The 12,793-nt window shown below is 37.6% G+C and overlaps 1 protein-coding gene across 1 annotated transcript in view; it reads left to right on the forward strand.

Annotated features, from left to right (window-relative positions):
* Nucleotides 1-3,059: 3,059 nt before the first annotated feature.
* The window catches only part of ptpra (protein tyrosine phosphatase receptor type A), a 66,410-nt gene continuing 56,676 nt past the window's right edge, over nucleotides 3,060-12,793 (forward strand). The window contains exon 1 of the mRNA XM_051677216.1: nucleotides 3,060-3,507. The gene's annotated coding sequence lies outside the window, so the exon portion shown is untranslated. The remainder of the gene's footprint in view (nucleotides 3,508-12,793) is intronic.

Below are 12,793 nucleotides of genomic sequence, written 5' to 3' on the forward strand. Positions count from 1 at the left end.
TCACAGTTGACCTTGCTTATGAACAAGGTGTTTCCGTCCACAGAACTGCCACTCACTGGATGTTTTTTTTTTTTTTTTTTTGGCACCATTCTGAGTAAACTCTAGAGACTTGTTCATGAAAATCCCAGGAGATTAGCAAATACAGAAATAATCAAACAAGCCTATCTGGCACCAAAAATCATGCCACAGTCAAAATCAATGAGATCAAATTTGTTCCCCATTCTGATGGTTGATGTGAACATTAACTGAATCTCCTGACCCGTATCTGTGTGATTTTATGCATTGCACTGCTGCCACATGATTGGCTGATTAGATTATTGCATGAATAAGTAGGTGTACAGGTGTTCTTAATAAAGTTCTCAGTGAGTGTATAATCTAATAGCCTAATTAAATTGTATACATTTCTGACAATTAAAACACTTTTAATGGCAGCTTGCCCCAACAGAAATGTGACAACTTGCCCTGAAGGGTATTATGTTTTTTGTAAATACCCTTGTTCTGAGAACATAGTTTAAACTTTTGGCTAAAATCTATCTTCATTATATATTTGACTCTTGTCTCACTTGTTTACCCAACAGCTGTGGCAAAATATGATATCAGAATTTGAGTTGGCAGGTGGAACTCAAAAGAAAATAATTGTTTACATTCACATTATATTTTATAAGTGCACCTTATGGTTACTTAAATATAGGTATACAATATGTCTAGAGAAATAATGTACAAACTAAAGAATGTAAGGGTTAATATGTCACAGTCAAAAAAGATGTGTATAAAATATTACACGTTCAAAATTACCGTGCTAAGGCGATTAGAATGTGCGTGTCTACACGTTCAAAATTGCCCCATTAATACAGACAAACTGTGCATGTTGACCAACTGTCCATGTGATAGTGGCCATTTTGAAAGTTTTTCTATGTTACGTTTAGACACATACATTATTATCGCCTTAACGCTACAATTTTGAACATGTTTTTTTATTACGTGTAAACACGCACATTCTTATCGCCTTAATGGCACTATACTGTATATTAGTAACTATAAGGCTGTCCTTACAGTTACTGATATATAGATATATACAGGGTTGGGGAGTAACGGAATACATGTAATGGGATTACGTATTTAAAATCAAAACATTTGTAACTGTATTACACTACAGTTACAATTTAAATCATTGGTATTTAGAATACAGTTACATTCAAAAAGAATTAATTTGCATTTTATTGTCATTTGTTTCATTTAATATTTAGTCCTTTCAGATGGAAAACATTTATACATATAAATGATGCGATCCAAAGTGCATTTGAACAGCGGTGAAACACTTTCTTATGATGTGTTACAGTCATATGAGCAGACAGAGAAGTACGTTTGGAGCAGAAGAAATAGAAATAAACCTTGTGTAAACTGTCAGCTTTACGTTAAGCTAAAATGCTATTTCTAGCCATTTTACATGCACATGTTACCAGACATGATCATATTTTTTATCAAGAAAATTCACATTGGATCATAATTTATTTTTTCTAGTAAGTCCTTTGATATTAGTGCAAACATCGTATTCTTGATCATTTTTTTATTGTTTTCCTGTAAAAATATCTAAAAATCCTTAAAACAAAGATCAATTTGATTCATCTTGTTTTAGAACCAACACTGCATAAGATATTTAGGTTTTTCAGAGAATGTATTTTTAACATGTATTTTATCTTACTGTACTGGCAGAGTTTTTATAGTCAAAACAAGTGAAAAATCTACCAGTGCTGAAGAAGTAATCCAAAGTATTTAGAATACATTACTGACCTTGAATATTCTAATGAAATACGATACAAATGACATTTTACAGCATGTATTCTGTAATCTGTAGTGGAATACATTTCAAAAGTAACCCTCCCAACCCTGGATATATAGTTATATTGTGTCTTGTTTTACAAACAACTTATAGACCTACCAGACATAAGATTTAAAGTATGCATATAGATATGCTGTATGTGCTGTCACTCACTTAAGTCTTGTTTAAGTTAAATGTGTAAATATATGGTATTATGTATAAATAAACATGTATGGCACTCCTACAAAAGAGTGAGAATATTAATTACAAATTATTTAATAAGGATACGTCATTAAGGATTTGTTTATTTCATTATATGTATTTATTTACTTCAGCACATTTGGTAGCAGTTCAACAATACTTAATGCCATTAGACTAAAGAAAGAAAGGGTTATGTCATACGGTCAAAAGTGTCTAAAATATTACGTTCAAAATTACAGTGTTAAGGCGATAATTATGTGTGTGTCTACACGTAATAAATAAACACATTTAAAATTACAGTGTTAAGGCGATAAGAATGTGCATGTGTACATGTTCAAAATTGCCGCTTTGACTCGTGTAAACTGTGCATGTTGACAAACTGTCAATGTTAAGGTGGCAATTTTGACCGTGTTTCTTTGTTATGTGTAGCTTAAATATTATGTGACATTAAAGTAGCTCCACGAAGCACAAAATGTCACCCAAAGGAGAGATTGTGTCAGCTAAAGTAAAGATTCGATCTTCAGGGAAATAGATACGCTTATGAACAGCAGAAGGACTGAAAAGTGTCTTGTGTAATAATTTTTTTATTTATTTTTTTTATTTATTAGATTTTACCTTTAATATTATGGTAATTTATTCTGTAGTCATTTCATTTTTCATCACATCACTATGATCACTATGAGGTAAAATACTAATAGTACACTTAATAATTGTTTAAAGAAACAAGTTATTGTTTTTGTATCAGTGATTGTGCAACTATACGTATTTGGTTGCGTAAATGAGTGAGTGTTGACTCATAACAGCTAAGGAAATTGGTACACTTCATAATATTCACGATGAAATTAGAGAGTAGGCACAGAATAGAGGTCCACCCTGTTTCACCAAAGTCCACCCACTTGGAGATTTCTAGCCTCGCCACTGTACTCCACGTTCCCTCTGCATGAATAACTTTAATCCAGCGTGTTATACCACAATCAACCGCTGGATGCCGCACTGCACCTCGGCGCGTCTCTCGTACATTCCCTTTTGCTATAAACAAGTCGTCCGCCAGATTTCGCGGCATCGCTGCGTTGGAAGAGGAGAGGAGGGGCCTGGCCTGGGAATCTGCTGTTTCCCATTCCAGGCGCAGGGGCACAACATGGCGGATTAGGAGGCGACCGACGCGCCCGGATACAACGAACAAATCGTGGGATACCGATTCCCTGCGTCGTGAAGAGGCCAGAAGTACACGCTTTGCGGATAGGAGAATCTTGGCTAAACCCAACATACGGCTTCTTGAGACATGCGTTTTGGATACTAGTAAGCACATTCGTTTCGTTGCCCCACTCCAAATTGGCTGTCTGTCCAAGATCATTCCTATCACCCAGGCCCCCCACCCCGAACACACTCTCGGTTCCTGGGGTGTGGAGACAGGGGCCGGGGAAGTGGAAAACAATCGCACTTTATCTGGAACATCAGGCTCCATAGCACGGGACAGGGGTGTCAAGGTGAGTTGCATATCTGCTTCTCTAGTGCATTTGCAGCCCAAACTACCTACTTAATCGTCTTAATTTGTCAGACATCCCCGTGGTGTCACTCGTATAAGCTCACGCAGGTTTTGTCACATTTGTGGGTCGGCTAGCCAAAGAGCCCTTTCTGACACAACCGAGACTCACTGTTTTTATATAATATTTAAGCACTAAACATGGATGTATTTGGAGCGCACCCAATAATGTTTGAAGCAACGCGAACATTTGCCGAACTAGCTGGGAGGCAAGGAGGGGGAAAAATGAGGGGGGTGGGGGTGTCTGCCGAAAAAAGGGAGGGGGATAGGAAGAGAGACACGCATAGCTTTTATTGGAAGTTAGGCAGATTGTGCGCCAGAACGCAGGAGTGAATTCTGACTGGATGCATTGTGTCAATACTAATCGTTCTAGAATGGATACATTGTAACAACATTAATGGTTTCTGACTGGATACATTTTAACAATACTAATCGTTCCAGACTGGATACATTTTATCAACAATAACGGTTTCTGACTGGATACATTGTAAACCTTGTTACATTGTATCAATAACAGATGGGAAAACAATGGGAGTCTAGTGCGTTCACGTCACGCGCTGCAGGCACGCTGAAAGTGAACATATTGATCAGCGCTTTGTCGCTACATGTTTTTAAACGGTTGTGTTTGTGTGGAGGGGGCACACGAGGGAGTTGGTGATTGGTAGCTTTTGTGTTCCACAAACACAGGAATTAAGTCGCTCAGACGTCCCGTCAACTGCTATGTCCATTGTCTCCACTTAGGTGAAAGTTGCCATGGAAAGACGCACTTTTTTCCCCCTTTTTTTCAGTGGTCGTTTTGCTTTTATTCGCTAGTGCCAGAATGCCTAGAGAATACTGGATTGAAAATCTAGTCACTCACTAGCTTTAGTCCCTTTCAATGGAGCGACGTTTATCACATTTAGAGGCCCGGTTTATATCAACAGAGCAGTGTATGCAAATTAGATAGTTTCTGAATTGTTTGTTCACATTTGGAAATAGTTTTGAATTTTTATTTAGCCATTGCCTATGTCCACACTCCACAGTCATAGTAAGTACACATCAGTGTACTCAATAGTTATGTTTGTACATTGTTTGACAATTCACATGGTGAGGTGGTAGGCTACTGAAGTACAATACACTGTTAAAGGACAGTTAGAATGCTTAACCAGCTAACTAGTAAACTGATAATATCAGCCAGGCAGTGTTGTGGACTCGAGTCGCTTGCCTTGTACTTGACTTAGACTCGAGTCACAAATTTGATGACTTGCGACTCGACATAATCAAAAGAAGACTTGTGACTTGACTTAGACTTTGATAACAATGACTTGTGACTTGACTAGGACTCGAGCCCTCTGATTTGGAAAGACTTTATACCTTCTAAAACCAAAGTTTTGAGTTGTACGTTTAAAAATGTGTAGCAGATCAACAATTCATTTCCCCAATAAACAGTTAATTTTCAAATCTGCATTTCCATGCTCCACATTCAACCAATCAGACAGCCTACCGATCAACTTCCATGAGAGTAGGACCAAATTTGAAGATTGCATACAAGGATGACACAGCCAAAATGATACCAAAGGTCATTAAAAAATTGTTTGGATATAAAGAATACAATATTGGGGGGGGGGGGGTCTGGGTAGCTCAGTGGTAAAAGACGCTGGCTACCACCCCTGGAGTTCGCTAGTTCGAATCCCAGGGCATGCTGAGTGACTCCAGCCAGGTCTCCTAAGCAGCCAATTGGCCCGGTTGCTAGGGAGGGTAGAGTCACATGGGGTAACCTCCTCGTGGTCGCTATAATGTGGTTCGTTCTCGGTGGGGTGCCTGGTGAGTTGGGCGCAGATGCCGCGGTGGATGGCTTGAAGCCTCCACACGCGCTATGTCTCCATGGCAACGTGCTCAACAAGCCACGTGATCAGATGCACGGGTTGATGGTCTCAGATGCAGAGGCAACTGGGATTCATCCTCCACCTTCCGCATTGAGGCAAATCACTACGCGACCACAAGTACTTAAAAGCGCACTGGGAATTGGGCATGCCAAATTGGGTAAAAAAAAAAAGAATACAATATTGAAGGCAAAAAAAAAAAAAAAAAAGAACTGCAGCATGTAGAACCTTTGGTTCAAAAATTAAAGATGCTTCATCAATAACATCCAATTTTCAGCTCTGGTTCAGAAGCATTTAACTTATGTTAGCTAGCGAACTTCTTAGTTCTGCAGAACTCAGTGCATTGCAACTTTAGTTTTGATGTTAATTATTTTGCATGCCTCATTGCTGAAACCAGATAAAAGATGCACTGTGGACCAACGAAGGTAGAGTTCCCACCCATCCTGTAAAATACGGGTTCGTCCTGTATTTAAACATGAAATTATGCGTCTTGTATTGAATCAATACGGGATGCGATTTGTCCCGTATTTAAGCTGGTTAGATGGTGTCATGGGGAAATCAGATCGTTAATTTAACATTTAAGTAGGAAATTTTGCCTACGTAAGGGATCGTCTGAAAAGTCCACACATTGTGCTAAAACGTGCTAATACTGTGAATGATGATTACTTGGACACTAATTTGGGCAAAGAGCATTAATGACTTGATTAAGACTTGACGATTAAAGTTGAGGACTTGGGACTTGACTTGGACTAGCCTGTTTTGACTTGGGACTTGAATTGGGACTTGCCTGTCTTGACTTGAGACTTACTTGTGACTTGCAAAACAATGACTTGGTCCCACCTCTGCAGCCAGGCAGATAAATCTGCAAACATTTGGCCATTTTGACTCAAAATCTAATGACAGTTTAACAGTTTAACAAACATTTGATATTTTCTGTTTTCAAATATTTATGTGAATTGAGTAAATATTGTTTTCAGCAATTTTATGTATCTCATTTCCCATCATTAAATTGAACGACTTGTTATACATTGGCCATCGCCCTTCACTGTTCATATCAGAATTTGCATAATTCGACCACTATCTCATTGTGGTGTTAAAATGGACAGATAAATATAGGCCCATACCGTGATGTACATGCTTAGGCATGCAGAGGTGAGTCTTGCCTTTGTGGCTGAAGTCCAGCTCTAAAGTCCTGCAATGATTTCACTCTTATCACTTGCTCTGGTCCTGAACCCCAGAATTGAGTCAATTGACTTTTACACGATCCATAGATTTGTTCTCTGTATATCTAGTACTTTTCTGTATTTGATTTCTTAGGTCTGGTCTCACGCTGCAAGGCTTTTTGATCAACTCTTCCTGCCTGGACCTGTTATTACTTCTCCTTGGAAGCCGTAAAGTTATGAATTAGACTTGCACCTTCAGCAACTGAGCAACTAGAAAAGACACCCTGTAGTTTTTCCACAGCTTAGCTTTTGAGATAAATGGATATCATCTATCTGGCCTCTGTATGTCTTCCATTGGCTGTGTAATTAGGCAGCCATGTGTATTTAGGTGGTTAGTTATGTGACAACAATACCCATTTGTGCTTTTGCAGCATAATTATTGCTTTAGGCTTTAGGTAATATTTCACGAACATCCTGACACAATTCCTACAAAGGGCTTTTCTGTGTTTGCATGGGTGGGGTAGGGCTGTGAAAACTGTAAGATGATTTAAAATTATAGCTAGATAGATAGTCTATTAATCACAGAGAGGGATTTTTGTGATATGTATACGCCCATTGATGGTATGTATGTAGCAAATCAACTAAGCTTGTCTGTATGTAATGTCATAATCGGTTGTCTTTCAATGATAATGCGTCCAAATAACAAGCACTGTCATATGAAGCAAAATAGACATGAATGTAAGTGCTTTGTTAGCCTCTACTCAGTGCTGATTGCATAGATTTGTGTTGATGATAGTAAGTTGATCTCAGTCTCTTCATGAAAAGTTTCTAAGACACTTGTTTTTTTTTTTTTTGTTTTTTTTTACCAAAACCAGGGCCGTAACTAATGACAACTTGAAATAATTCTTATAGATAGAAAAATGTTAATAACATAGGCCTTGGCCTGTACAAAAAAGTACAACTTATACAACAACCAGTCAAAAAACACATAGAATTTCAAATCGATACAAAAACACTATTTTAAGAATGGAAATGTCTGTGAACAAATTTGGTTGCTCATTCCATTTTTATTTATGCAATACAAATGATGTATGTCCTATCAATCTCAATAGGATCTTATATATTGATTCTATTAGCCAGTGATCCAAAGTCTGCAATTTCGATTTCATTTGATTCAGGGGGCTGCGGTCGTTATTATGTGCCTGTTTTATATAATCAATTACATTTATTATCTTACAAATGCAACCAAAATATAATTTGAATATTTTGAGTCATCTGAAAAATGCTAATCCAGTACATTGGGACAACCACAACAAAATAAGGTACTTAAGTTGTTGAAGAAAATGATACAGATAAATAATATAAAAAATAAAGTCACATACATGTGGTCATCAGTCGTTTGATGACAGTTTATTGCCTTGTGTAATGAGGTAAACACTACAGTGACAATTTGTCAACTCTACAACAGTCAAGCAAGTCTTTCAATCCAAAATACTTACATACCCACGACTTGTTTCCGAGAGGAGAGTATTTGGTATTCGTGTTTTATCTTGGCTACAACTTCCACAGTTGTATTGAAAAATTCTGTTACAGTTTACTGTGTTAAATGTTAGTTGGGGTGTTGATGTGTAGATAAAAGTCTTTGAAGTTGGTAAAAGTAACTAATGTTGGTGCAGGGCAGGTGTTTTCTCTTTCCCTCATTAGCGCTGTTCAGATTGTCGGGGATGTCTAGCCATTTGACATGGCTGAATTGCTCAATAGCACTATAAAATAGAAAATACTCACGTAGAATTCAGATGTGTCACATGCACTATGATATCGAGGGAACCCCTATTTGGGTTAGAGGTTTAACTTAGGAAATATTATCATAACATTGCTCGTTGGTTTGTTTATTTTTCTCTAGGGGAGTAAAAGTTGTACGTTTTTGTATGAGCCAACTCGTAGATTTCCCATTTTGTACTACTATTACAACTTGTCATGAGACCTGGTTGGCCTAACCTCCAGACAGGACAGGTGGTCACATCCATAAGGAAAAAATTTTAACAAATATTTTATAAGCATTACATCACGTGGTCTCCAACATTAACAAAGGTTCACACAGAATTCTGTGTTCCAACAGTTTAGATGCCTGTATAGACTTCTGATTCAGTGTCTATGATTAGTAATTTTTCATGTGCTTATTGCCTTTTTAAAATGAGATATTTTAAGTACTGTCCTCAGAGCAGGTTAGCCAATTACAGATGTCAGAAGGATAAGCCAGTGGATCAGTGGAGAAGGTGGAGTCTGGTGCATTGTTTTCCTCCCTCCTTTCAGTAAGCACAAGGGTACAGACAGAATAAATGCCAGTTTATGTAAGGATTCTGGGAGCATTTGCAAGCATTTGCATTCTTATAAAGGAGTTAAAGATTGATCAGTTTTGATGACCGAAAAGAAGATAATTCTTTTGCTTGACTGAGTAATGGATGCAAAGTTTGTTTTCTTAAAGGTGAAGTGTTTCATTTCTTCATCATTAACGTCACTAAACAGAATTACAATTGTTTTCCAAAGACTCCCCATCTAAAATTGGTCGAACAAACAGGTAGTCCTGCCCCAAACTCACCCCACTGGTTAAACCAATGTTGCGGTTTTGGGCTTTTTGAGATGCTCAGACAAACAGAGCAACGTTCTGATAGCCCCACAGAGTCATAGTGTTTACACTTTTTGGTGGAATTATACTATGAATAGCTTACTAGAAGTTGACACTGCATATTAAACTGGGATTGGAGAAAGTAACATCGAAAAACACCCAAAAATTACGCACAAGCTTTGAAACAGCGCTGTTGGATGTCCACTGTATGTGTGGACTCGCTGTGTGGCTCAGTCTCTCTGAGTGCTAAATATTGACCTCAGCTTTGCCACTTCCTGCCCTATATGTGTGATGTGGCAAGACCAGAGCATTCTCTGGGAAACCCTGACACAAGACTGCAGGCAGTACACCACACTATCTACCCCCTCTATTAGTGAAAGTCATGCTTTTACCCTGATTTTAGTACTTGCATAATTCAAAGTCATTTTGTTGGAGTGTTCAGGGATAAAAATAAATAGACAAGCATTGCTATCCCTTGCTTCCAGATATGACTCCCATCCTGTATCAGGTTTATCCCAATCCCATATCTCATCTATCTGCGTTTTCCATTTCACTGGTTTCTCATCTGTGCCTTCCCTCTCTGTCTCTTATCTTGTCTAAAGTAATGCCACTACTAGCGATTTATTTCAGTAAATGGATATTGATTATTCTGGCCACTAATGTAATCTGAAGTGATACCAAAACTATACGTTTAAATAAGCTTTTCAGACAATCATGTTATTTATAGCCTATTATATTATAATGGGTCACAATCATTAGTTGTAGGGATAGACTACTGGGCAGACCAATTTATCGGCCGATGTTTCACAATTTTTTGATGATCGTCATCACAAAACTTTGTAATCAGCACAGTACAGTTTGCATATGCGGTGAACAAATCAGTATGGGCTCACGGTCAAAACAATAGGCTACATCTTGAAAGTGATAAGAAAGGACATGCGGAAAAACTTAAGTATACCCTTGCCTTAACTGAATATTTTGTCATTTTCAAAATCTACACAAATTTGTCAGTGTGTAATGCACATTCTGGTACATACAGTACTGTGCAAAAGTTTTAGATTCTTGTAAAAAATCTTGCATAGTGAGGATGTCTTCAAAAATAATGCTATAAATAGTTTTTATCAATTAAGGTCATGCAAAGTCCAGTAAACATAAAGCGAAATCAATATTTCATGTGACCACATTTGCCTTCAAAACAGCACCAATTCTCCTAGGTACACCTGGATTTTCTTGGTTGTTGCAGATAGGAAGTTCATTGGATAATCTGCCACAGTTCTATCTATTTAGGCTGTCTCAATTGCTTTTGTTTCTTCATGTAATCCCAGACTGATTCGATGTTCAGTGGGGGGCTCTGTGGGGGCCATGCCATCTGTTGCAGGGCTCCCTGTTTTCTATTCTATTCTATTTGCAAAATTAATGTTTGGGAGTCTAAAATGTATATTTCCTATTGACACACTAAAGCTGAAGATAACAATAACCATCTTATGATAAATGTTTTTGAGACATGTGCCTAAACCTTTGCACAGTACTGTATGTGTATTGAATTGTCGAACTTTTGCATGTCTCATTTGCCCTGCTCACTTTACTGATATTGACATTGGCAATTGAAATTTCAGCATATACAAATATTGGCCCATATAAGTATACCACTAGTCATGTAAGTTAACTAGTTAATTTGTTAAATAGGAAATACAATTAGTCAAAGCTCACCTTGCCTCATATGTTTTGTCTTATCATGAATTCAAATGTTCTTTTTGTTTTAATGTCATGTTTTCCCAAACATTGAGAGTTTTTGGTGTGCCTTGCCGGCTCCCTTATCCATGTTCACCACCTGTTTGGTTCCACATTTATTGTTCAGCACCAGAGAAGAAAAATTCTCACTCGGCTATTTTGCAGTCAAGTAACTGGAGTAATCGTGTGAGCCCTGAATGACCTTTGCTGGAAGCTGTGCCAGACTGATCACAGTGAACTCGGAAACAGTAGGTTGACTTTTCTTTAGCTTTAGTCTGTGCTTTCCAGAATTCGCAACAATGCCCCCAGTGGCCAAAGCGGTAAGTGTTGTTGGGTGTATGGACTAGTGCCCGACCGATATATCGGTCGGCCGATATTAGCCTTTCACCGATATATCGTATCGGCGTATATGTTACCGATATGCGTTGAAATGAAACATTTTTTTCAGAACATATAATGCAGAAAACAATGCTTTAGAATTGGTGTCATAGCGTAGTTTGTCCAGCAGAGCGCGCTCCGTCACCATTGTTTACAGAGCTGAACTGACGGTGGCTCTGCAGACAGAACGGAGTTGAGCGGTGTCTCGGTAAGTTGTTAACTAGTTTGTGAAATACATACTGGAAACTTAATAAACAATGAGCCCATCATTTTCACTTTTCAATATAACTAATATAACATTAACCTTGTCCCTGACAACCATGTCACTCATGTCTGTTTGCTGTTTGCCAGCTATAGATTGTCAGCGCAGTCAGTAATGTAGCAGATTTAAAGGTAAACATCAGAGCATCTTTTTGCAGCTCATCAGACAACAGTGCGGTGGTGGATTGTGTCTGAGTGTTGATTTCATGCTATGTTGTAACCTAGTTGGTGAGACACAGTGCTGGAAAGTAAAATAAACAACGTCCATCTTTTACTCTCCGTGACAACGAGCTTATAGCTAACCTAAGTAATCACGTAGCTACTTTCATACCTTGTCAGCTGATTGGAAGTTAATGTGTAAACATGTATTCAACAAACTGTTTTGTTTAGGATTCACAGTTTGGTACCCCCTTCAGCCGAACAATTCCAGTCGTTGCATTTATAAAATGTAATATTTAGAAGTCTGGTTTTCCACCGTTGAAAGTTTCCCCTGAACTTGTATAGCAGAATACGGTGTAACACCGTTGCTGCTGTTTATCTCTTGCCTTGGCAGTATTAATATAGTCAGCATTTGACTGATACTAAACAGTAATGATGTTTATTTAGCTATTTATTTTATTTTTTATTTATTCTTTATTTTAATGGTCAGCATTTGACTGATATTAAACAGTACTGATGTTTATTTAGCTATTTATTTTATTTTTTATTTATTCTTTATTTTAATGGTCAGCATTTGACTGATACTAAACAGTACTGATGTTTATTAAGCTATTTATTGTATTTTTATCTCAGCGTTCATTTCTAGAATTTGTTGACAATGTATAATAATAATGTCAAATATTCTTTGATAAAAATATTTAAGAAAGCAACCTTCTGAGTACCTTTGCATAATCATATCGGTGCAAAATCAGTGCACAATCCACATAGAAAATGTCTGTTTTCATTCCAGCTCAAAAATTAAATATATCGGCCACCATATCGGTAAACGGTGAATTTTCCCTCTCTAAAATTGGTATCGGTCTCAAAAATTCCATATTGGTCGGCCTCTAGTATGGACACGTGTGAACTGTAATAAATTTAATAAAGTGAAGAAGAATGCATATTTTATAAACCGTAACCCCCAATCCCCAAACCTAAACCTAACCATAAGTGGAGTGAAAATGTTATGTTAGAAGGGAAAGCACAACTCTTGAATCACGCTTGTCACTG

This window comes from Myxocyprinus asiaticus, chromosome 38, assembly GCF_019703515.2.
Source record: "Myxocyprinus asiaticus isolate MX2 ecotype Aquarium Trade chromosome 38, UBuf_Myxa_2, whole genome shotgun sequence".
NCBI classification, from domain to species: domain Eukaryota; kingdom Metazoa; phylum Chordata; class Actinopteri; order Cypriniformes; family Catostomidae; genus Myxocyprinus; species Myxocyprinus asiaticus.